Genomic DNA, 23450 nt, shown 5'->3' with positions numbered 1-23450 from the left:
TCGCGCTGTTCCAGACTAAAGCGCCTAGAACCGCTCGGCCACAGCGACCGGCTGACGCATGGCACAGTGGGAGCTGTTACCATATAGCGAGTTTACGTGCCTTCTGGAAGTGAAGCAAGCACATTAACCGTTTCAGGCCAGATTTTTTTCTGGGAGAAGGAAGTTTTTCTATGCGCTCTAATGCTTGCTCTTATGTGATCTTTTAATGATTTTAGATGCAGGTTTTACACGTATATATCTACCAGTTTTCATAACACGTACACGTGGATTCTCTTTATGGACTTAACTGATCATTCAATAATTGCCATGCAAAATAATAATAGTGAATTATACAGTGGAATATAACTAACCGACCACTCCTGCGTAATCTAGAGGCCACAAGTTGTTGCTTACTGGTACAGACACTCGTTGATATTTTTGCAGTTCTGCCCAACAGATGGCAGAACGTATGCGTGGTGAAAAGGTTAAATATTCACAAATGTGTACATGAGGTTTCCATTGGCGAAAAATATTACTGTTGCAGCTAATACCCAGCCAACATTAATGAACACAATTAAAGACAGAGGCTCTGAAACGGTTAATACCGATCAATCAGTGCGGACAGCTCAAGAACACCATGTAACGCCTGTAGATCCCGCGGGAAGATACTTCCAGTAGCTCAAGGATGACGGGTGGAGATTAAATCGGCGACGCCCGGCAGTGGATTCACAGAGATGGATCCTGCGCCGTAGGGCAGGGATTCGCGATCGGCGCGTGTCAAGGGCAGCCGCTGGCAGCCGCTCTGCCGGCCTGCAGACAACTCGGCCGCAGCAGCGCCGCGTACCAGTCTCCGGTCTCCAGTCGCCTGGCTGCCGCCGCACACACAGCAGCAGCAGCAGCAGTAGCAGCGGAACTGCGGGCTCGTAAGTCAACAACACAGCTGAGCGGCGCCGCTAGCTTCGCAAGGCATAAGCTCGCTACCTGTTGCATCTATATTGTTGTCAGTACGGGTTTAGTTCCGAAAAACAAAAATATTTGAACCTTAGTTCTAACGTTACACCGAAAACAGTTTCTTCAAGTTCAGTGGGTACCTTTTGTTTGCGACCTGAAATTGTGTGCGATCGATGTTTATTAGACTAAGACATAAACACCTAAGTTTAAATCGGAGGTATTAGATCTACAACTTTGCTTGTCCCGTTTTTTTCTCGAAGCTGGAGGCTTCGTTGCAAAAAAAAAATTACAATTCAAATTATTGTTCGTCGCTGTCCACTACTTTTTCCCATCGTTTGGGCAGCGTACTAATCTCGCAGCGGAAGAACTGCCCGTCATTTGAGAAGATCCGTGCACCGATCCGATTTTGCACTTGTTCATATGACTAGAAGTGCTGGTAAGCCAGACCGTGTGACACTGATCGAAAAAGGTGGTAGTCGGAGGAACAATATCTGGAGAATACGGCGGGTGGGGTAGGACTGTCTATTTCAGCGTTTCCAAGCATGTTTAGATGGATTTTACGACGTGGGGTCGAGGATTGTCGTGCTGGAAAATCACCTATCACTATATCGTGACCGTTGGTCTTCAACCCTCGGCTGAAACGCATTAATTGCTTCCGATAATGATATCCTGCGAGTTTTTCCTCTTTACCGTAGCTTCGAGAAGCTTCCGTCTTTCACCACTTTTCTTCGACGTACAAAATCAGTTACCTCGAAGCGATGAAACCATTCTCTGCACGTTCTGTCACTAATAAAAGCCTCACCGTAGGTTCTGCCCAGGATTTTATGAGCTTCAGCCGCAGATATAATCACGTTAAAGCGTAAAATTATAACTTTCTGCGAACGACGAATATTGGGCTCGTAAGTTGACATATTCAGTCGAGAATAGCTTCATGGTGCAATCACAAATCGACTAATATTTTGATGTAGTTATGTTTACAAATGTCTACGTTTGCTGTATGACATCTACGACCTACCAACCGCACTACCACTTGCTGCTACTGATATCTATTCTAAAACTGCGGAAGCAAAAGCGTAGACCTAATATATTTTTGTTGGCTAAAGGAAGATATGTTTGTGATGCAGTGACATTTGTGAAGCAGCAGCTAATGATTGGTCTTCGATATTGTCTTTATATTGCACCTTTTTATTAGTAACTACACCTGTTTTTGTTATTATTATGAAAATTTCCGCTAGTAACAAAAATTTCAACTCATAAGAATCTAGAAACATCTGAATAGGTATTAGAGTGATAATGACTTCTTTACACATAAAGTTCTGTACATAAATAACATTCTTAATAAGACCACTATATTGTGACTACCAAACATTATCATTGCCAGTGAGGGAATTTAAACTACTGTTTTAGTTTTAAGGTAAATTGTTTACGCACTGACAGAAGTTGAAGTGATTTGATCGAAAAAATGTTTCGGTCACAAAAACAGAGGCAGAAATGCTTGGGACTTGTAAATGCGGACCTCGCAGCATAATTTTAACCGATTTTTGATCAACTGAACTTATCTTAATACTATTAGAATGACAATACAAGGTAATCGGCACATAGTGACCGCCGTCACTGTCCTGAAGTCAACTGCTCAGAATACCTGTACTCCTTATCAGTAAACTCTTCCGGGCTAAGTTGCCGTGGTCGATCTGTAGAACTTCTACAGATCGACCACGGCAACTTAGCCCGGAAGAGTTTACTGATAAAGACGCCGGCCGTGAAAGCCTACATGGAATGACCTGTACTCCTGTTCTACGACACACGAAGCAGACACATGTGACTGTGCAGTTGCATCATACGATTGCCAATTAGACAAGTGGAAATTAGGGGGAGGGGAAAACAGAACAAACTTACAATTGGTCATCAGTAATCAAACACCGATCTGGATTTCCCCCATTGCCCTTCACAAAATGTTGGTGTTGCATATGGGGACGTCGGTGGCCCAATGACTCCTTCGTCTCACATCTTGTTCACTAACTTGCGCAGAGATTGTATCCTGGGGAGAGATAGACGGTATGGTTCAAATGGCTCTGAGCGCTATGGGGCAACATCTGAGGTCATCAGCCCCTAGCCGTAGAACTACTTAAACCTAACTAACCTAAGGTCATCACACATATCCATGCTCGAGGCAGGATTCGAACCAGCGAACGTAGTAACAGTGCGGTTCCGGACTGAAGCTCCTAGAACCGCTCGGCCACACCGGCTGGCGAAGGTGTGGATATTGTCTGACAGGCACCTGGTCAAAAAGTATAATGCGATCCTCTGTTCGATTGGTCATTCCCAACTTGTTGGTCAGTACTCCAGGAAAGCCCCGCAAAACATCAAGGAGAGCTAGGGCAGCATCAGATGATAAATGCCCCATTTCGAATTCTCCACCCCTTGTGTCCACAATGCAAACTACTCGTGGGCTGTATAATCGGCGAACACCAATAATAATAATAATAATAATAAATAATAATAATTAATTAAGGACATCAATGCACTTAGACTAATTTCAAATGAGAACCTCTCTAACCGAGGTAACAAAGTTAGCTGGTTGTAAAGGACTCAGTAGACCTGTAGCCGCTGTAAGAAATCCAATTACTACGCCCTTGGCGCACGACCGAAACGAATCCACCCGTCAGCACACAGAACAGACTCAACTCCCACCCGAAAAGACTATAGGAAGGTTGGCTAGAAAACTTCCTCCGAGCTGATCCAGAAAGCTTGTAAGATGGGCGGTAGTAATTAATGCTTTACCAAACTATTATTGAATGCCGCGAGACTTATGTTTCAAAACACATGTCAGTCCCAGCTGGAAATCATAGCAAGAATTCAACAGTAATACATTAAACACAAATAAACAGGCTAGGAATAAAAAAACTTTTACATCAAGGAAAATGTGAAACTACCGTGGCGCATCGGAAGGCGGTTAGAATTGTGGTAACGCAGATTTGGAGATCGGCCACCACGAAATTCTAACCAGGAGGCTGAGCTGAAGCACGAAACGGAAATCAACGAACTTCGATACGTCAAGTCACAGAGTAGATATCAAATCAGAGACTCCTACTGCAAGAGGTACATTAATAGCACCAAACACTGAGACACTATCATCCCATAAACTGAAGCTCCCAAGGGGAGTGTTCACAACAATGGAGAAACTATTGAGATCTGCCCAGCCTGACAAGACTCAGTTGCAACCAGTGATCAACACCTGTGTCCTCATTAAAGGCTTCCGAGTGACTAAAAAAAATGGTTCAAATGGCTCTGAGTACTATGGGACTTAACATCTGTGGTCATCAGTCCCCTAGAGCTTAGAACTACTTAAACCTACCTAACCTAAGGACATCACAAACATCCATGCCCGAAGCAGGATTCGAACCTGCGACCGTAGCAGTCGCGCGGTTCCGGACTGAGCGCCTAGAACCGCTAGACCACCGCGGCCGGCCCCGAGTGACTAGAGTAGGCTTTTCCACCACCTTGTATGACCCCACAAATGATGTGACAACTTTCCTGATACCTTTTCTGCATGGTCCTGGCCACCAAGTCTCCGACCTCAATGTTGCTCGGACGTCGACCGCTGTTCTCCGCGCTGCGCCCTTACGTGTGCGCTCGCGATATTGACCTTAGACTTGCGCCAGTTGTGCTTGATAATCTCTGGGCTAATCTTGTTAGGTATCAGGTCTTGGATCGACCAAATATTGGACAAAGGAGAATTGAGGGAATATGGGAACAGGAGGGACGCTGGGGTCGCCGTTTGGGCCTCGTTCTACCGGTATTAAAGGCTAAGTTAAGCTAGGGCAAGAAGGGGTTCCATTTAGTTTAGGCATCCAGGTGAAATATAATGAGGCGCACTAAGTTTCGATTCACCCATTCGACAAGGGAGAGACAGGAGTAGTAAGCTATCGCAGTTACGTGTTTCATCCCCGACTGAAAGCAGAACTGATACAAATGCTAGGGTGTTACCATTAACGATTACTCGTGGGGGCCCAAAGAAGGAAAAGATCCTGGTCAGAAGTTTAATGCTTCGCCCAGGGATTACTTCCACACTGAGCACCAACCAGCTAAGCTTAAGAAGCTCTTCTACTATCACAATACTATCCCGCTGCCTATCCTGGGTACGCGGCAAAGGAACCACATAGTCAATGAACAGACGTTCCATTCACGTCTCTCCCCAAGTTGACTGAAGAAGCTTCCTGTCACTGGTTTATCATTTTCCGTACATCACGATACAATGATTCCCAGTTCAGGGATACTAGGATCTTGTGGATGGTCTTATATACACCTTGGTGCCACCTTTCACCGAGATACGGTGGTATTTAAAGACAGCGGTACCAGCACAGCAACGGACTGATCTTAGCTACCTCACACCGTCGCTTGTGGTGGCAGCGAATCCGCTTCTATAGTTCATATACCGGTTCCTCCTCGCCCGACATCAACCGCTTCCTGAGTCCTAAATTTGGATCTTCCTCCTGCTGCTCCTGAAGGTTACCAAACAAGGCCGACACCTCAACCGGCACGGCATTCACCACCTGGCAGCTCTCTTCCTCCTCCTCCTCCTCAAATATACTGCTCACGGCGCTATGTTGCGCCTTTGTGTGCTGCACGGAGAACAGGATGGCCGAAATACGCTCTGTCCAACGTTCAATGCATCCAGTTTTGTGTGGACGTGACAAGACCCAGCAGGACGCTTGGTTATCTGTGTGTGAAATCCTATGGTACTTAACTGCTAAGGTCATCGGTCCCTAAGTTTACGCACTACTTAACCTGAATTATCCTAGGGACAAACACGCACACCCATGCCCGAAGGAAGGTTCGAACCTCAGCCGGGACCAGCCGCACAGTCCACGACTGCAGCGCCTTGGTTATCTGTCTCCGGAGTTAATTGAAGGCGTTAGAGATAATATTTAAATTTCTCAATATTGAGTAGTACGGTACATGCTTCCAACTCGTATGTAGAATGTTTTCATTCCGCATGTGACAGAGACCTCGATGTGTAAACGAATTACTAGCGCTCGCCATCCAGCTCCTGGTAGCTACACTCGATTTCGAGGCGCCCATCTGTACTACGAACGGTCGACGGAAATCGGGAATCGTGAACATGAAAGCGTTACTTAAGGATATTTAGCGCATCAAAAGCTGCCTGCTGGATCTCAGTCCATAGAAATGGCCCCCCTTTTTTACACAACAGATTAGCAAACCTGGGCACGAATTCACCAAAAAATTCGTCATATCGACTAATCAGTCTATCCACTTCTTGGTCTTGGGCGGGCGAAAGCTGTAGATTGCCCTACTTGTAGATTGTTCAGGATTGAGGGGAGAACTCCTGACACGGTAGAGTAACTTTGGTGGATAGATGGTTAAACCCGCCTCCCTTAGATGCTCCACAATCTGGCGTAAATATTCTAAATGTCCACCGAATGGCGCACTGTATATCACGACGTCCAGATGATTATATATGAACTTAAATTTTACATCTCCGAGCACCAAACTGAGCAAACTGGAGAGGATTGCCGCTCCAGCTGGCAGACCAAAGGGCACCCGCTTGATATCACACAGTTTCCAGTCGGTTGCAAAGCAGTGGACGTCTTAGATCCTTCGGCCGAATGGATCTGGTAGTACGCCTGCTTGAGATCAACCACGGAGAAATAACGGGTTTCAGAAAACCGGGAAAGGAAATTGACTCCAGTACTAACTTATGGTTGAGCAGTCAGTAATCAATCACTAGTCTGAACTCCCCCGACTGCCCTTCACCATCAGAAATATTGGTGATGCATATGGGGATATCGTTGGTCTAATGCCTCCCTCATCCAACATCTTGCTCACAAATACATAGCATTATTCATCTTCATGGGAGATAGAAGCTATGGATATTGTCAGACAAGCACCTGTTCAGGAAACAGGATGCTATTAGTCATTCCCAGCTTGTTGGTCAATACTTCAGGAAAGCCCCGAAAAACATCAAGAAGAGCTTAGACTGAATCAGATGATAAATGCCCCACTTCGAACTCTCCATCCCTGGTATCGATAACACAAACCCCGGACCATCTACAATGTCGACACAATCTAAACAGGCTTAGGTCGAGACCTAAAATAACTGTTAAAGCCAGTTCGTTAAAACAGGTAGCATCTCTTTGCTTATTAAAAAATGAAAGTGGTTTGCCAAGATTAAGAACATTTACTTATAACCAGTACCTCAGACCCAATAAGTTCACGAGGGAGTCCAAAAACCTACATTTGCTGACATTCAAACCTGGAATTAATAACATAACTGCGCAAATTATACACTAGAACTGATAGAATTTAGCTAAATCCTGTTGAAACAGCAATACAAGGTGAGTGGCCCACAGTGCCCTCGGTAACTGGCCCGAAGTCAGGACAATTAACAACCAACGGCTCAGAATACCGGCTTCGCCTGCTAAAACACACAAAGTAGACGCATGTGACTCTACAGGTACATAATACAATTAACAGTCAGCAAGTTGTAATCAGCCGGAAGGGAAGACCGGGGAAGCAGCCTCAGCTAACATCAACACGCCCAAGGCAATTCTATCGGGAGAGACAGATGATAATTGCAAAATTTAGCGTACCAGTTACAGAACAGTGCTAAGAAACTACCTGTGCCTGTCAAATAGACGGAAACGTGCAGTAGTAATGATAATAATAATAATTAATAAATAAATAAAGGGCAGCAGAGCACTTAGAGTATTTTCTAGTAAGAACCTATCCAGCAAAGTTAACAGGTTTAGCTAGTTGAAAAGTACCTCGCCGGTTTGGTAGCTGTTGACTGGAATAACTTCAGACGGCAACAGTTAATTGAATTCAAATATTACGCCCTTCATATGGGAACGGGCGAGTCCATGTGTCAGCAAGCAGAACAGGGTTTTTAGCAAACAGAACACAGCATGTTGTTATCAATGGAGAGACGTCTACAGACGTTAAAGTAACCTCTGGCGTGCCACAGGGGAGTGTTATGGGACCATTGCTTTTCACAATATACTGTATATAAATGACCTAGTAGATAGTGTCGGAAGTACCATGCGGCTTTTCGCGGATGATGCTGTAGTATACAGAGAAGTTGCAGCATTAGAAAATTGTAGCCAAATGCAGGAAGATCTGCAGCGGACAGGCACTTGGTGCAGGGAGTGGCAACTGACCCTTAACATTGACAAATGTAATGTGTTGCGAATACATAAAAAGAAGGATCCTTTATTGTATGATTATATGATAGTGGAACAAACACTGGTAGCAGTTACTTCTGTAAAATATCTGGGAGTATGCGTGCGGAACGATTTGAAGTGCTATGCTCATATAAAAATAATTGTTGGTAAGGCGGGTACCAGGTTGAGATTCATTGGGAGAGTCCTTAGAAAATGTAGTCCATCAACAAAGGAGGTGGCTTACAAAACACTCGTTCGACCTATACTTGAGTATTTCTCATCGGTGTGGGATCCGTACCAGATCGGTTTGACAGAGGAGATAAGAGAAGATCCAAAGAAGAGCGGCGCGTTTCGTAACAGGGTTATTTGGTAACCGTGATAGCGTTACGGAGATGTTTAGCAAACTCAAGTGGCAGACTCTGCAAGAGAGGCGCTCTGCATCGCGGTGTAGCTTGCTCGCCAGTTTTCGAGAGGGTGCGTTTCTGGATGAGGTATCGAATATATTGTTCCCCCTACTTATACCTCCCGAGGAGATCACGAATGTAAAATTGGAGAGATTCGAGCGCGCGCGGAGGCTTTCAGACAGTCGTTCTTCCCGCGAACCATACGCGACTGGAACAGAAAAGGGAGGTAATGACAGTGGCACGTAAAGTGCCCTCCGCCACACACCGTTGGGTGGCTTGCGGAGTATAAATGTAGATGTAGATGTAGTACTTGCGTGCGTGAATACTATCGAAATGTTGGCTACAGAACTACCACCCAGCTGTGCCAGAAAGCCTTGAAGACAATGGTAGTAACTCATGGTTCACTAACATAAGTTTCAAGACACGTCAGTCCCGTCTGGCGATCATAGCTACAATTCAGCAGTAAGGCATTAAACATAAATAAACAGGAAAGGAATTAAAATTTGACACTCTTCTCCGCGGTAACTGCTTTAGACTTCGAGATAAATGCGACACTTGTGGCGGCCCACAACGCAATTCGAAACCAGGAGGCTGTGCTGAAACTCAAACCGAGGTACAACGCACCTTGGCAAGTAAAGTCACTGAATAGACAGCAAAATCAGATTCTCCAACAGGTACACGAATATTGCTCAGGAATGTCTCTTGTTGAGTTAAATTTAGCCCCGATAAATACACTGTGTGATCAGAAGTATCTGGACACACAAGTTCGTGGTGCCTTCCATCGGTAATGCTGGAATTCAATATGGTGTTCGCCTAGACTGAACGTTTATGACAGTTTCCACTATCGCAGGCATAAGTTCAATCAGGTGCTGGAAGGTTTGTTGGGGAATGGCAGCCCATTCTTCACGGAGTGCTGCACTGAGGAGAGCTATCGATGTCAGTCGGTGAGGCCTGGCAGGAAGTCGGCGTTCCAAAACATCCCAATGATTTTCTGTAGGCTTCAGGTCAGGACTTTGTTCGGGCCTGTCCATTAGAGGGATGTTACTGTCGTGTAACCACTCCGCCACAGGCCGTGCATTATGAATAGGTGCTCGATCGCGTTGAAAGATGCAGTCGCCATCCCCTAGTTGCACTTCGACAGTGGGATGCAAGAAGGTGCTTAAAACAGCAATGTATGCCTGTGTAGTGATATTGCCACGCAAAACAAGGAGTGCAAACCCCCTCCATGAAAACCACGAGCCAGCCGGAGTGGCTGAGCGATTTTAGGCGCTACAGTCTGGAACAGCGCGACCGCTACGGTCGCAGGTTCGAATCCTGTCTTGGGCATGGATGTGTGTGATGTCCTTAGGTTAGTTAGGTTTAAGTAGTTTTAAGTTCTAGGGGACTGATGACCTCAGCAGTTAAGTCCCATAGTGCTCAGAGCCATTTGAACCATTTTTGAAATACATGACCACACCATAACACCACCGCCTCCGAATTTTACTGTTGGCACTACAAACTCTGGCAGATGACGTTCACCGGGCATTCGAAATAGTCACACCCTGCCATCGGACCTCTACATTGTGAACCGTGATTCGTCACTCCACACAACGTTTATCCACTGTTCAATCATCCAATTTTTACGCTCCTTGCAGCAAGCGAGGCGTCGTTTGGCATTTGCCGCCTTGATGTGTGGCTTATGAGCAGCCGATCGACCACGAAATCCAAGTTTTCTCACCTCCCGCCGAACTGTACTTGCAGTGGATCCTTATGCAGTTTGGAATTCCTGTGTGATTGTCTGGATAGATGTCTGCCTAGTACACATTACGACCCTCTTCAACTGTCGTCGGCCTCTGTCAGTCAAGAGACGAGGTCGGCCTGTACGCTTTTGTGCTGTACGTGACCCTTCAAGTTCCCACTTCACTATCACATCGGAAACAGTGGACCTGGGGACTTATGACCTCAGATGTTGAGTCCCATAGTGCTCAGAGCCATTTGAACAGTGGACCTATGGATGTTTAGGAGTGTGGAAATCTCACGGTCAGACGGTACGACACAAGTGACACCCAATCACCACGTTCGAAGTCCGTGAGTTCGGCGGAGCGCCCCATTTAGCTCTTTCACAATGTCTAATGATTACTGAGGTCGCTGATATGCGATGCCTGGCAGTAGGTGGCAGCACAGTGCACCTAATACGAAAAACGTATGTTTTGATGGTGTGCGGATACTTTTGGTCACGTATAATATCGGTTCACAAACTTTCTCACCTGGAAGACTGTGAGATGTAAGATGACGTACAACTCCCGGTGTCGTCCAAAGCTTGGGTGGTGCAGCAGATTCCTTCCAGTAGGTACCCTCAGAGAGCGCCCGCGTCGATCCACTGGGTTATTTTCCACACGTTTCCTCAGAAACACGCCCAGCGTGATCAGGAAACTAAGGGTCGGCAACCATTGGCACCGCCGCCAGCACGCACGCCGAGCTCAAATCGAGTCTTCTGGTGCGACTCCCTACGACCTGTGTCCTTGCTACCGCTCGTGACGGCGACCCGCCCGACATCAAATTCACGCCTCGTGGCTTGTTGTTGTTGTGGTCTTCAGTCCTGAGACTGGTTTGATGCAGCTCTCCATGTTACTCTATGTTACTCTACCCTGTGCAAGGTTCTTCATCTCCCAATACGTACTGCAGCCTACATCTTTCTGGATCTGCGTAGTGTATTTCTCTCTTGGTCTCCCTCTACGATTTTTAACCTCCACGCTGCCCTCCAATACTAAATTGGTCTCAGAACATGTCCTACCAACCGATCCCTTCTTCTAGTCAAGTTGTGCCACAAACTTCTCTTCTCCCCAATTCTATTCAATACCGCCTCATTAGTTATGTGATCTACCTATCTAATCTTCAGCATTCTTCTGTAGCACCACATTTCGAAAGCTTCTATTCTCTTCATGTCCAAACTATTTATCGCCCATGTTTCACTTCCATACATGGCTACGCTCCATACAAAGACTTTCAGAAACGACTTCCTGACACTTAAATCTATACTCGTTGTTAACAAATGTCTCTTCTTCAGAAACGCTTTCCTTGCCATTGCCAGTCTACATTTTATATCCTCTCTACTTCGACCATCGTCAGTTATTTTGCTCCCCAAATAGCAAAACACCTTTACTACTTTAAGTGTCTCATTTCCTAATCTAATTCCCTCAGCATCACCCGACTTAATTCGACTACATTCCATTATCCTCGTTTTGCTTTTGTTGATGTTCATCTTATACTCTCCTTTCAAGACACTGTCCATTCTGTTCAACTACTCTTCCAAGTCCTTTGCTGTCTCTGACAGAATTTCAATGTCATCGGCGAACCTCAAAGTTTTTATTTCTTCTCCATGGATTTTAATACCTACTCCGAACTTTTCTTTTGTTTCCTTTATTGCTTGCTCAATATACAGATTGAATAACATCGGGGAGAGGCTACAACCCTGTCTCACTCCCTTCCCAACCACTGCTTCCCTCGTGGCTTAGCAAGCCACATATCCCTTGCTCCAAAGAGAAACCTGTTCAGGGCATGGGCCAGCCTGCCTTTTCGCGCAGTGTCTCAGCACCTTTGAGCCAACTTTCAAAGTTTTGCCTGGCAATGGGAAACAATTACGGAGATTCAAAAAAGTGATCCTTTATTTCACAATTTTAACTACAAAACCAAATTCATTAAAATAAACTGAAAATGTAAACGTTGAAATCTGATGTAAATATATCTCGTCCGTCACAATGACAGGGACAATAAAAATCTCACGAATCTTAGTCATAGCTTGACATCTATAGATTCACTATATCTTGTTCAGACAGTAGGTTTAGCATGTGAACTGTAACTTTACTTTCAGTGACGCTTTTCTGAAAATCTACATAGGGTGATGGGAACCAAGCGTAGAAGACAGCGTGACGGAGAGAAACCGAAGCGAGACTCGTTGTATGACACTGAATTTTGCAACTCGATGGCCAATGACGGCGTTTACTTTCATGTATTCGTATCGGATATTTGCGGTGTTTTGAACAGTTAAAGACGATCCAAAGGTACACGAGGCCAGCATGCTGCAAACGGCTTAGGATAATCAGTACAGACACGTCCACATGACTGCACTGACAAGGCAATTCAGTGGACGGAAGCGTATGCTCGGTTACGGTTATGTAGACAAGTTGTCAGTCATAATGCTTTCTTGTTGATTCTGATGCTGTTCCACACTTGGAACTTTGTCGGAAAAACATGTCATGAGGAGTCTTTTCCATTATCATTCATCTTCATGTTAATATTGTACACTTTATATTCGATGAAGCATACTTTGACGTTTCAAGGCTCTTTAATGGCTGGACGAAGCATAAGAGAGAGCGCTACATGTCCTATGGAAAAGCTGTTCTTGATGCAGCCTTAAGCACTTCTTCATCTTGCAATTTATTACACGTTCTCCGTGATCTTAGTCTTCCTGGTCATTCTGTCTAGGAAAGACGAGTTTCACTGACGTTAATGTACAGTCTGTTGAGTCTAGGAATCCTGCATACTCGGTTCGCTACACAAATAATCAAACAACTCCTATTAACGACTTTTATTACAACAAGACCAGTACAAATACATAACTTTGAACTGAGAATTCCTGTAGTCCTTTATACGAGGGTTGAAACGTTAATAGTGGCAACTATTTATTTACAGCTCGTACAAAGTAGATACGTGTTTCAAAGTTTTACTGGCCTTCACAGTAGTCACCAGCATTGTGTATAGCCCGTTGCCAGCGATGTGGAAGTCGTAGGATACTCTTAGCAGTGCCAGTTGTGTTGACAGTTCGAGTGGCGTGGCCGGCCGTTGTTGCCAAGCGATTCTAAGCGCTTCAGTCCGGAACCGCGCGACTGCTACAGTCGGAGGTTCGAATCCTGCCTCGGGCATGGATGTATGTGATGTCCTTAGGTTAGTTTGGTTCAATTAGTTCTACGTTCTAGAGGACTGATGACCTCAGATGTTAAGTTCCATAGTGCTCAGAGCAATTTCTACCGAGCGGCGCCGTCTATTGCCCGACTTATTTGTAGCAGTTCTGAAGCGAATGCTGTGAAGTGTTTCCTTCAGTTTAGAAATCGAATTGAACTCACGAGGGCTTAAGTCAGGGGAGTGCAGTAGGTGGTATAGCACTTAGCAGCCCCATCTGTCAAACAAATCAGTAACAGCATGCACTGTACGTGCTTGAGAATTGTCCTGCAAAATGATGGTCAGGTCCTGCAGAAAGTGTCATCACTTCTGTCTCTATTCTGTTCATTTTTGGAACACAACCTACGACTTCCACATCTCTGGTAACGGGTTATGTACAATGCTGGTGACTACTTTGAAGGTCAGTGAAACTTTGCAACACGTATCTATCGTGTACGATCTGTAAATAAATAGTTGCCGCTATTGAAGTTCCATCCCTCATACATGATCATCCACAAGTGCGATGACACAAACGTGTCGCAAGCAAAGGGCGACATACAAAATAATCAGACTTTGCAGTGAGTGCTGATCTCTAAATGTGCTACGTAAAGATTGCTAATGAAGAGGCTACGATGCGTCGGCTAACGAAATGGCTAATGTTGAAGCTGCTATCGAAGTGGCTACAAACAGTCGGGCGCGGCGCTTATGTCGCCTTCACGTATGGGCCACTGCTGTCGCGTTATCGTCCTTGGGGAGGTGCGATTGGCTGACCTCCTCTCACAGCCTTCTCTGTCGTTCCTGACTGGCGTGCCGGCGCTGACTTTACGCCGTAACACAGTCAGTGACTGAATTCGCGAGATCCTTCTCCTTATCGTTATGGACAACCAGACAGCTTTACTGTCTCGTACACAGAGCAACAGGCAAGGATACGAAAGTACTACGAACGAATTGCTACAGGAGTGAATTCGAGATATTGTTCAAGCATTGCCAGACTACTTTAGATAATGTGGTAGAATTTGTTGCTGCTGATTAATTTACCTCTTATGTTATCTGTTATGTTCAACAAACTAACAGAAAACGCTATTTAGTATGCATTGTAATAACACAAGTAAATTATATCTTACCATAATAACGATAGGAAAAAAGTTTTTCTTAATATAAGAGATGCTCAAAAAGTTTCCGTTAGAAGGCTGTACAGTCCAGGATCAGTATGCCAACCACGCAAAATCGTCGTGAGCACTGAGAGAATCATCCCTCCGATGCACCAGGTTGCCCATACCCATTTGGTAAAACATCATGTCCTGCTGCGTGAAGATGTCCGTAACTGCCTGCTTCACATCCTCGTCCGACAGGCATCATCGCTCGTTCAACGCCTTTTTTAAGGGATGGAAGGCGCGATAACAGCATGGCAAGGGATCAGGCCTGTAGGACGAGTGCTTGAGTGCCTCCCACTTGATTTGGATAAGGCTGGCCTCGCCGACCGACCGGCGTCTTGTGTCGAATAGCGACCAGCAGGACTTGGCGCACCATTCCACGACGACGGTGTTCTACAGACATGTCGCCCCATTATGTTCTTCATTCTTCTATGGATGGCTACCGGTGTTTGTCCTTCGGCAGCCATAGAAGAATAACAACACGTTGTCCTGTTTAGATATATTTGGTAATATGTCACTATAGTTCACGTTTGCACATTTACACGCACGTCGGAAAGACACGAATGCCACACTAATCTCTTGCCTACATGTCGGTGCTTCTACACCCACATCGGAGTCACTTTAAGGTCCATACGCGCTGCAGCAACGCCTTTAAATGGAAAATTTTTGAACGGCACGTATAAAACAAATCAACTGGAATTATCACGAATCAGGAGAATTATGCGCACATTCAGCTTCAAAACAGTTCAAATGGCTCTGAGCACTATGGGACTCAACTGCTGAGGTCATTAGTCCCCTAGAACTTAGAACTAGTTAAACCTAACTAACCTAAGGACATCACAAACATCCATGCCCGAGGCAGGATTCGAACCTGCGACCGTAGCGGTCTTGCGGTTCCAGACTGCAGCGCCTTTAACCGCACGGCCACTTCGGCCGGCTTCAAAACAGTCTGTGTCTAAGTTTCGTCCAGGGTCATACTGAAGCAGCGTTAGGGGAAAGACGACCACGAAAGCATGCAAGTGTAAAGATACAGTAGATACGTAACAAGGAACAAAAGTAACCAGAAGAGGTCACTCTACGTGAGCATTGGACGCAGTTTCTATGCACTACTTCCTAGTTGGCGCATTTTGCTCGTAGTTTGTTTCCCGGTTGTTTCACACTACCGACGCCTCTACACTAACACAACATTTGTGTTAGAATCCACGAAGTGTAATTGTTAAAACAGAATGCTATGTTAAATATTACGGAACATGCAGCCGAATCTGACTCAGTGGACAAAGCTAATTGTAATTTCATTTCATGATGGAGTCTACTGGAAACGCTTATTAACACTTTTAAGATATGTCCTGCACAAATAAACTTGTCTTCTGATACAGTTGCACACCAGCTCTTGCTTAACTAAACAGTTAAGAGTCACACAAATAGGGCAATACCAGAAGGACAAATGCCGGCTGAAGTGGCCGAGCGGTTCTAGGCGCTACAGTCTGGAACCGCGCGACCGCTACGGTCGCAGGCTCGAATCCTGTCTCGGGGATGGATGTGTATGATGTCCTTAGGTTAGTTAGGTTTAAGTGGTTCTAAGTTCTAGGGGACTGATGACCTCAGAAGTTAAGTCCCATAGTGCTCAGAGCCAGCCCAGAAGGACAAATAGACATATAGACTAGACACCTCACTCTTTACGTCACCGTGTAATAAGGTGAAATAACTGAACACCGATAAAGCATTTAATGTAGACGAAATAAGGTTGATGAAATAAATTATACATTTTGTGGTCGAACCTAAATCATTTCTTGCGCAAGTATTCCCATTTTAAATCACCCCTACAGAGCTAACAAACTTCCCATTTGTGTCACTGAACTCTTCGATTCGTTTCACACACTTATTTCAATAACTTAATGTTTTTGTGAGGAGTGTCCACCAACCGATATATCGTCACCGCAATCTCTCTATGTGACGCAATTTTACCATTGTGAAAAAAAATTTGTAGTCAGGTCAAGATCAACCCCCTTCCTCGTCGTACTAACGAAATAGTTTAAATAAGGCTCACCGTTCTAGCCTTGATCCAAGTGATGAGGATAAACAAGTCATTCATTCTACACCACTATCATCTCTTTAGGAATCGGAGTACCTCCACGTAAGTTCCAAAATCGTACTGCTGAACCGGACACATGTATGGCTTCCAGTCCTCACATAATGCCCAAATGGCACCCAACAGTTTCATCTGAAAGAGCAGCGGAGACGGTAACCCGCCACAGGTCGGTCTCTGACCCAAACGAAAACTCGCTTGGTGAAAGAGGTATGAAAATAAAGGCACCTATTACGATTAGGTACTAACACTTAATTGCGAGAAAATGACAAAGTTCTGATGATACTTCATCAGTTCAATCTAAACCAAGCGAGTCGGTAGCATAGTGGCTAAGAGCACAGTTCCATGTTTATGCACTCTGCGTTGGAACCCAATCATAGTTCTTCTTTCTTTCTTATGCTGTGGTGGACGTATGTGACATCAACACCATCAATTTTTTATGAAAATCTTTTTGTTAAAAGAAATAAGCATTGCAGTATTATCAAAAACAGATTTTATCATTACAAATCTTACATAACTTATTATAACAAACAGAATTTGAAAATGAAAAGCATAGATGGTACTATTCCAATCTTTACGTTTTGCCTTAAGAGAACCATGACACTGCCCAAGGAGATATATGTCGAAAACATTCAATGCACCGTGGACAATAAGTGAAGGCACATGTACTGTATTCACATTTTTTACAGTGAATATCAAGCAACCTCGTTAACGTTCCTAAATACCTCGCACACTAGGGACAATATCTCAGCAAACCATTCATTTCAAAGCATTTTCTCGAAAACTAGAGCCTGCATTTGATAACGAATCCAAGAGAGTATTTTATTAATTAAATCGCTTCCACTTGTGATTTCCGTTTGCTGTTGATGAGACTAGGGCATTTTTGTCATGGCTGAACCTAATCATTCAACTGTAAGTAAAAGTATTCGTCGTAGGGTAGACAGAACGGTAAACACTTCGGCGGAATTACTTTTAATGGATACGTCGATATTCCTATCACATCGATAACCAGGCTACCGTTTTATGATGGAAGACCTTTGCCCATCCCACAAGTCAGTAATGTATAGAAACTGTTCCTTTGTTTCGTAAGTTGACAGGAACTGATGATTGATTTCTTTGTTTCATTTCGTCGTCAGTTACCTCTGTAACTTTCTCGCAATACGATAACGTGCTGTTTATAGAGATGTAATAGTCACTTTTTGTTTAATACTTTCTTATAACAAAATCAGCGTTGAATTCATGAATTATTCTGGAGGTCTAAGTTTGAAAGAATCTAGCTGTTCCTAATGATTCATCAAATGTACGCTTGTCTTTGATGCTGATGTATTTGGTGACTTAACGCTGGTGAATTCTGTCTTCCGCCTTGAAAGAATCACACCATGTTTTCAAGGCTTTCAAAACTTTCCGATGGCAATGAGGCTGATGGAGACGTTGCCCACTGCCGCAGTGCTCTTGTAGTAGCCGCCTGTCCATCGTTTCTGGCCTCTGAAACACAAGCGAACAGCCACCAACCAATCGTTTTTTATATCGAATCGATCCCCTGCTTGTCGGCTGGATGGTTAAACGTTAGCGATAGCTGTTTTGTACTTGTGAGCTTGGGCACTCGCACACTGTCGAGTTTCCAGAAAACTATTACTAACAGTTTTTGTTTGCCTCCAAGAAATGGACCCTCGAATCAAACAAGACGTAATCTAATAAATGGAACACAATGGTAGCATGTACGCAACAGCTAGGAAACATGGAAAGCTCACAAAAGATATCCATCATCAGTGTCTGGACAAATGTTTCTGACCTCACATAAAAATGGCACCGTTTCGGCACATTATTGACTCGTCGGGTAGGCAATTCTATTCCACTAATACGACAGGATGGTGGCCTATGAAACCAGAATGTCGATGTCTTCAAAAATGGCTCTGAGCACTATGGGACTCAACTGCTCAGGTCATTAGTCCCCTAGAACTTACAACTAGTTAAACCTAACTAACCTAAGAACATCACAAACATCCATGCCCGAGGCAGGATTCGAACCTGCGACCGTAGCGGTGTTGCGGTTCCAGACTGCAGCGCCTTTAACTGCACGGCCACTTCGGCCGGCTGTCGATGTCTTCATTAGTAGTAATTTCGTCAAAGTGTATGGCGTTCTGTCAATCCTATGACTTATACTTTTACTTACAGGCAAAGAATTACATTCATCCCTTAGAGAATTGGCTTCATTTGAAAGTACAGAAAACGGAAATTATACGTAGAAGCGAAGCTACTAATAAAACACACGCCTAGATCCGTAATCATTTCTACGCTCCAGTTTTCGAGAAAATGCTTTTCTATGCGTGGTTTGCTGCGAGATTACCGCCAGAGCGCGAAACTCTTACCAACGTTAATGAGGTTGGCTTTTCAAACGATATTCACACTAAAAAATATGATGTTGGCAAATGTACCTTCGCATGTTGCCGGTGGTACTCTGAAGTTATTTGCCTTGAATGTTTTTGACAGATATATCGTCCTGGACAGTGCCATGATTCATTAGAAGTATGAAAGAACAAATCAAAGGAAAAACTGAAATATAATGTTTTCATTTTCAATTATGGTTGATTACAGGAGGTTATATCAGATATGTGACGATAAAACACATTTTTAGTGAGATCTGAAACGCGTATTTTTTTGTAGTAATCCATTGTGTTGCTGGATGTCACAAAAAATAGTAATGGCAATGATGTCACAAACTTCCGCTAGAGTAAAAGGGAAATAAAAAAAACAGTATACGATTGGAGCTGAACACGAAGCACAAACACTCGAAACTGTGCTATAAGCCACTACGCTACTGACTCACTCAGTTTAGTGTTGCCCGCGGGAACTAATGAAGCAGCATCAAAACTTCCTCATTTTCTCCGAAAGTGTTGACGCCTAAGACAAATTACGTATTTTCAGACTTCTTTCTGAAAGTGACGTTTCACCTCGCCAGTGAATGAACTATGATGGTTTCGTCCTCTCAGCTACACTTTCCGATGAAATTTCTGGGCGTTATTTGGGCATTTTGTGGATACTGGAAGCTGTGTATGTTTCTGGTGGTGTAGTACGAATTTGGAACAAATGTGAAGCTAATCTAACTGTTACGGAGATGACGATGGTAACTGATGACTTGTTCGCCCTCGCCTCGCGGGTTATGACGAGACTAATGAGGCTTATCTGAACTACTTCATTATCACCAAGGCGAAGGGAGCTGACCTAGGTCCGGATACAAATATTTTCGACAGTGATTCAACTGCATCACGTAGTGATACCGCATGCTGTATCGAACAGGGCCAGCAATGACGGTAGTGTTCTGTGGAGGACACACCCCATCGCGAACTTATCAGATGACACGTATTTGACGTTTGTTAGCAGTGCAGCGGCGAATTCCAATGGGAATCCTTACTGAATCAATGATGTAGGTTTGACCTCGAAATGTTTATTTTATGAACTTCATTTAAATTCGATACCTTATAAATATTCAACTTTTGGATGTTATTACATGGTGATGCAATGCTTAAGGTGTCTAGTCCCTTTGTCTATTTGTCCTTCTAGTTTTGCAGTATTTAGGGGTCCCTCAACTTTTTAGTCGATCAAGAGCTGGTGGAAATTTCTACCAGGGGACATTTTGATGTGTCGAGGACCTGTCTTAAAAGTGTTAGTAGTTGTTTCCAGTAGCGTCAAACATGACATGAAATTACAGTTAGCGTTCTCCACTGAGTCAGATTCGGCTGCAGGCTCTGTAATATTTAATATAGCAGTCTGTTTTAATAATTACACTTCGATAATTCTCATATCACTATTGTAATACCCAGACGGGTCCTGTGTGTGAAACAAGCAGCAATTAAACTACGAGAAAAGTGCTCCAAGTGCGATGTACAGCATAGGGTAACCTGTTCTTCTTACTTTGGTTTCTCTTGGTCTTACATCGTCTGAAAATTGAGGAGCTCATTCTTCAGGTGCTTTTCGCTTTTATTGGCACAACTTCACGGCAGCCACGTTATAATCATTAAGAGTAGACGATACTTCTCGCCCTATTGATTTTTATAGAACAAATAACAGTTCTGCTCAAAATTGCCTCACTCAAGACATTACTGTTGGAACTTTTTGTTCTTTGCTCCACATCCTAATCGTAACTCATTCTTCTTACATGTTATCAGACCTTTGGAATCTAATTTCCTCTACATTCATTCGCTTGTTTTATTTTCTTCGTGTTTTTCTTTAGAGTTATTTTTCGGTCATTGAGAAGGATTTCTTTGCTTGGTTTGCTGCTCTGATTTTGAACTGTCCGTGATTCACAGCTTATGGAACTTCTTTTTTGAAGTTTGCCTTTTCATTTGTGTTAGCCGGCCGGTGTGGCCGAGCGGTTCTAGGCGCTTCAGTCTAGAACCGCGTGACCGCAACGATCGCAGGTTCAAATCCTGCCTCGGGCATGGATGTGTGTGATGTCCTTAGGTTAGTTAGGTTTAAGTAGTTCTAAGTTCTAGGGGACTGATGACCTCAGATGTTAAGTCCCTATAGTGCCCAGAGCCATTTCAACCATTTGTGTTATTATTTGCTGAAGGTAGCTCTAATGAAAGAATTAATAAGGAAAACTGTTTTCAACTAGGCTTATATAGTGTTAAAATGATTGTTATTGACACATAAAGTTAATAGAGTTCGCTGATGCTAAAAAGGCGAATTACTTCCAGTGTATCAGTTTTTTAATTTATAGTTCGGTTATGGCAGGAAAACAAAAGTAGCTACAACAGTTACAGAAGGGGATAATCATCCAAATAATTTCGCATGCTGTTTATTTATCGTGTTCGAGTTGCACTTGGATATTATATGTAACTACGCTTTAGATCAAATCATAGTTGCAGAAGTGTCAATAAAAGTCATTGACCTATACTAGGTATTTCTGCTTCCAGTCAACGCAGTGGCCGCTCAGTTGTTGTGCCTTTGAAGTGTCAGTCAGCTCAAGTAAGACATTGGATTCGCAGATGTGTTTTGCCTGTCGTTAGTCTAATAAAGAATTGGCAAATACGTTTGACAAATATGTCACCATCGATTTACTTCCTGGAGTAGTTCGGAATTATCAAAGTAAATTCACTCTATATTTGCTTGTCATTTAGATTCAGCATCCTGATTGATTCTCACTTAAGGGATGACAAAAAAGTAGCAGATTTATGTTTTTTAGTCCAGGAAGCTTACTTCGCCATACACGTTACAAATTCTTCATCTTAGCCATCATTTGGCCTTCAAGGGGAGAACTGCTTTAGTTTTAGATTCTGATCTCACTGGAGACCTATCTTTTCTGTGAACGAGAAACTTGGAGGAACATCGACAATTTGTAAAGAAATCTTAAGAAAATTTCTCCACTGTAAGTTTTGTTGCTGACATGATTCTGTACCGTTTAACACTAAGATAAAAAACTTGCAGAACTGCACATGTTGTTAACGCCTCCTTTTTCCGCATCTGTCAATTATGTGGACTTAATTGTAGCACTGAATTATTCGTTAACTGATGTATATATCACTACTTCTACATTGCATACTTTTGTGGTAGTCTCCCTGTAAAACAACCTCAGTATGACTGTCGACTGAACACGGGCACAGACCGTTTCGAAGCCGAAAATGCTTGTTATCCTGTTAATTCATGACAATTTGAGATACTTAGTTTTATTAAAGGAAAACTTTTTTGTAACATTATCATGTTTTAGTACATTACATACTACCCATCGTTTCTTCGTTAATTTATTGTACACAACAGGTAGCACTATGTTGAAAGGTATCTGAATCAGTTGCACTATTTATCAGAATGTTTATGTCAGTCACTGTACCTGTCATCTCACACGTGCACAAAGAGGGTCAAATATTATGTAAGCTTCAATTGAATTATTATTATGTCGAAAAATTACATAAATTGCATGAAATGATGGCACGTTCAAATATACTTTCCATTGCTACAACGTTTCCAAAAAATACATAACATTCATCTGAACAATGTCAAATGTTGCCATGGTAAAAAAAGATATTGCCAATATACAGTATTGTTCAGGATAAAAATATTCGTAATTTTCGCTTGAATTCCCAACAAATTAGAAAATAAGCAGTTTCTGTTGAGTAAATTAGCATCATTCAGTGTACACACACACACACACACACACACACGTGAAACGTGTTATGGTTTTCAGTGCAGCTACTGGGTGAATGATCAAGAGAGAGAGGGGAGAGAGAGAGAGAGAGAGAGAGAGAGAGAGAGAGAGGAGAGATAGGCCTTGGGATGGTGCAGAATAGATCTCCTCACGTCAGTAGTGGGATGTTTGGTAACATGCCTACTTGCAGAGGTATGTTATCATGTGTCTCTCTGGTAGACACTGCTGATGCTGCCTCCTCTGCACAGTGCAGAGACAGAGCGCCATTATTCTGTGCCCCTTGCACCCAACAATCTATCCTGCGAGGGGGCAACCAGACATGTTGCCATCCTAAAGGGCATCAGTCAACAAACGTCTGCACCATCATCACCACCCTGTCCTCCTACCACTTCCTGGTGATTTTCTGGATGGACATGGTCGGAGCAGCTATGCCACCTAGGCGCCCCTCCTACTGGGGTCTAGAAATCGACCGGAGCAGCTATGCCACCTAGGCGCCCCTCCTACTGGGGTCTAGAAATCGACCGATTTCAAGCTGAAGTGCTTGCGCAGGTCGCTGACGCATCAGCTCCGAGCATTGTGTGGTCTACCTCACCAGAAGGATACTTTGTGCTCTCATGGGCGGCCGCAGCGGCCACC

The 23450-nt window shown here is 43.8% G+C and overlaps 1 protein-coding gene across 1 annotated transcript in view; it reads left to right on the top strand.

Moving 5' to 3' along the window:
- Positions 1 to 683: 683 nt before the first annotated feature.
- The window catches only part of LOC124596040 (protein takeout-like), a 123834-nt gene continuing 101067 nt past the window's right edge, over positions 684 to 23450 (top strand). The window contains exon 1 of the mRNA XM_047135009.1: positions 684 to 902. The gene's annotated coding sequence lies outside the window, so the exon portion shown is untranslated. The remainder of the gene's footprint in view (positions 903 to 23450) is intronic.

The sequence above is a fragment of the Schistocerca americana genome, chromosome 2, assembly GCF_021461395.2.
Source record: "Schistocerca americana isolate TAMUIC-IGC-003095 chromosome 2, iqSchAmer2.1, whole genome shotgun sequence".
In the NCBI taxonomy this organism is placed as follows: domain Eukaryota; kingdom Metazoa; phylum Arthropoda; class Insecta; order Orthoptera; family Acrididae; genus Schistocerca; species Schistocerca americana.
The sequence above is the reverse complement of the archived record's forward strand: the minus strand, read 5'-3'. Positions and strand labels throughout refer to the sequence as shown.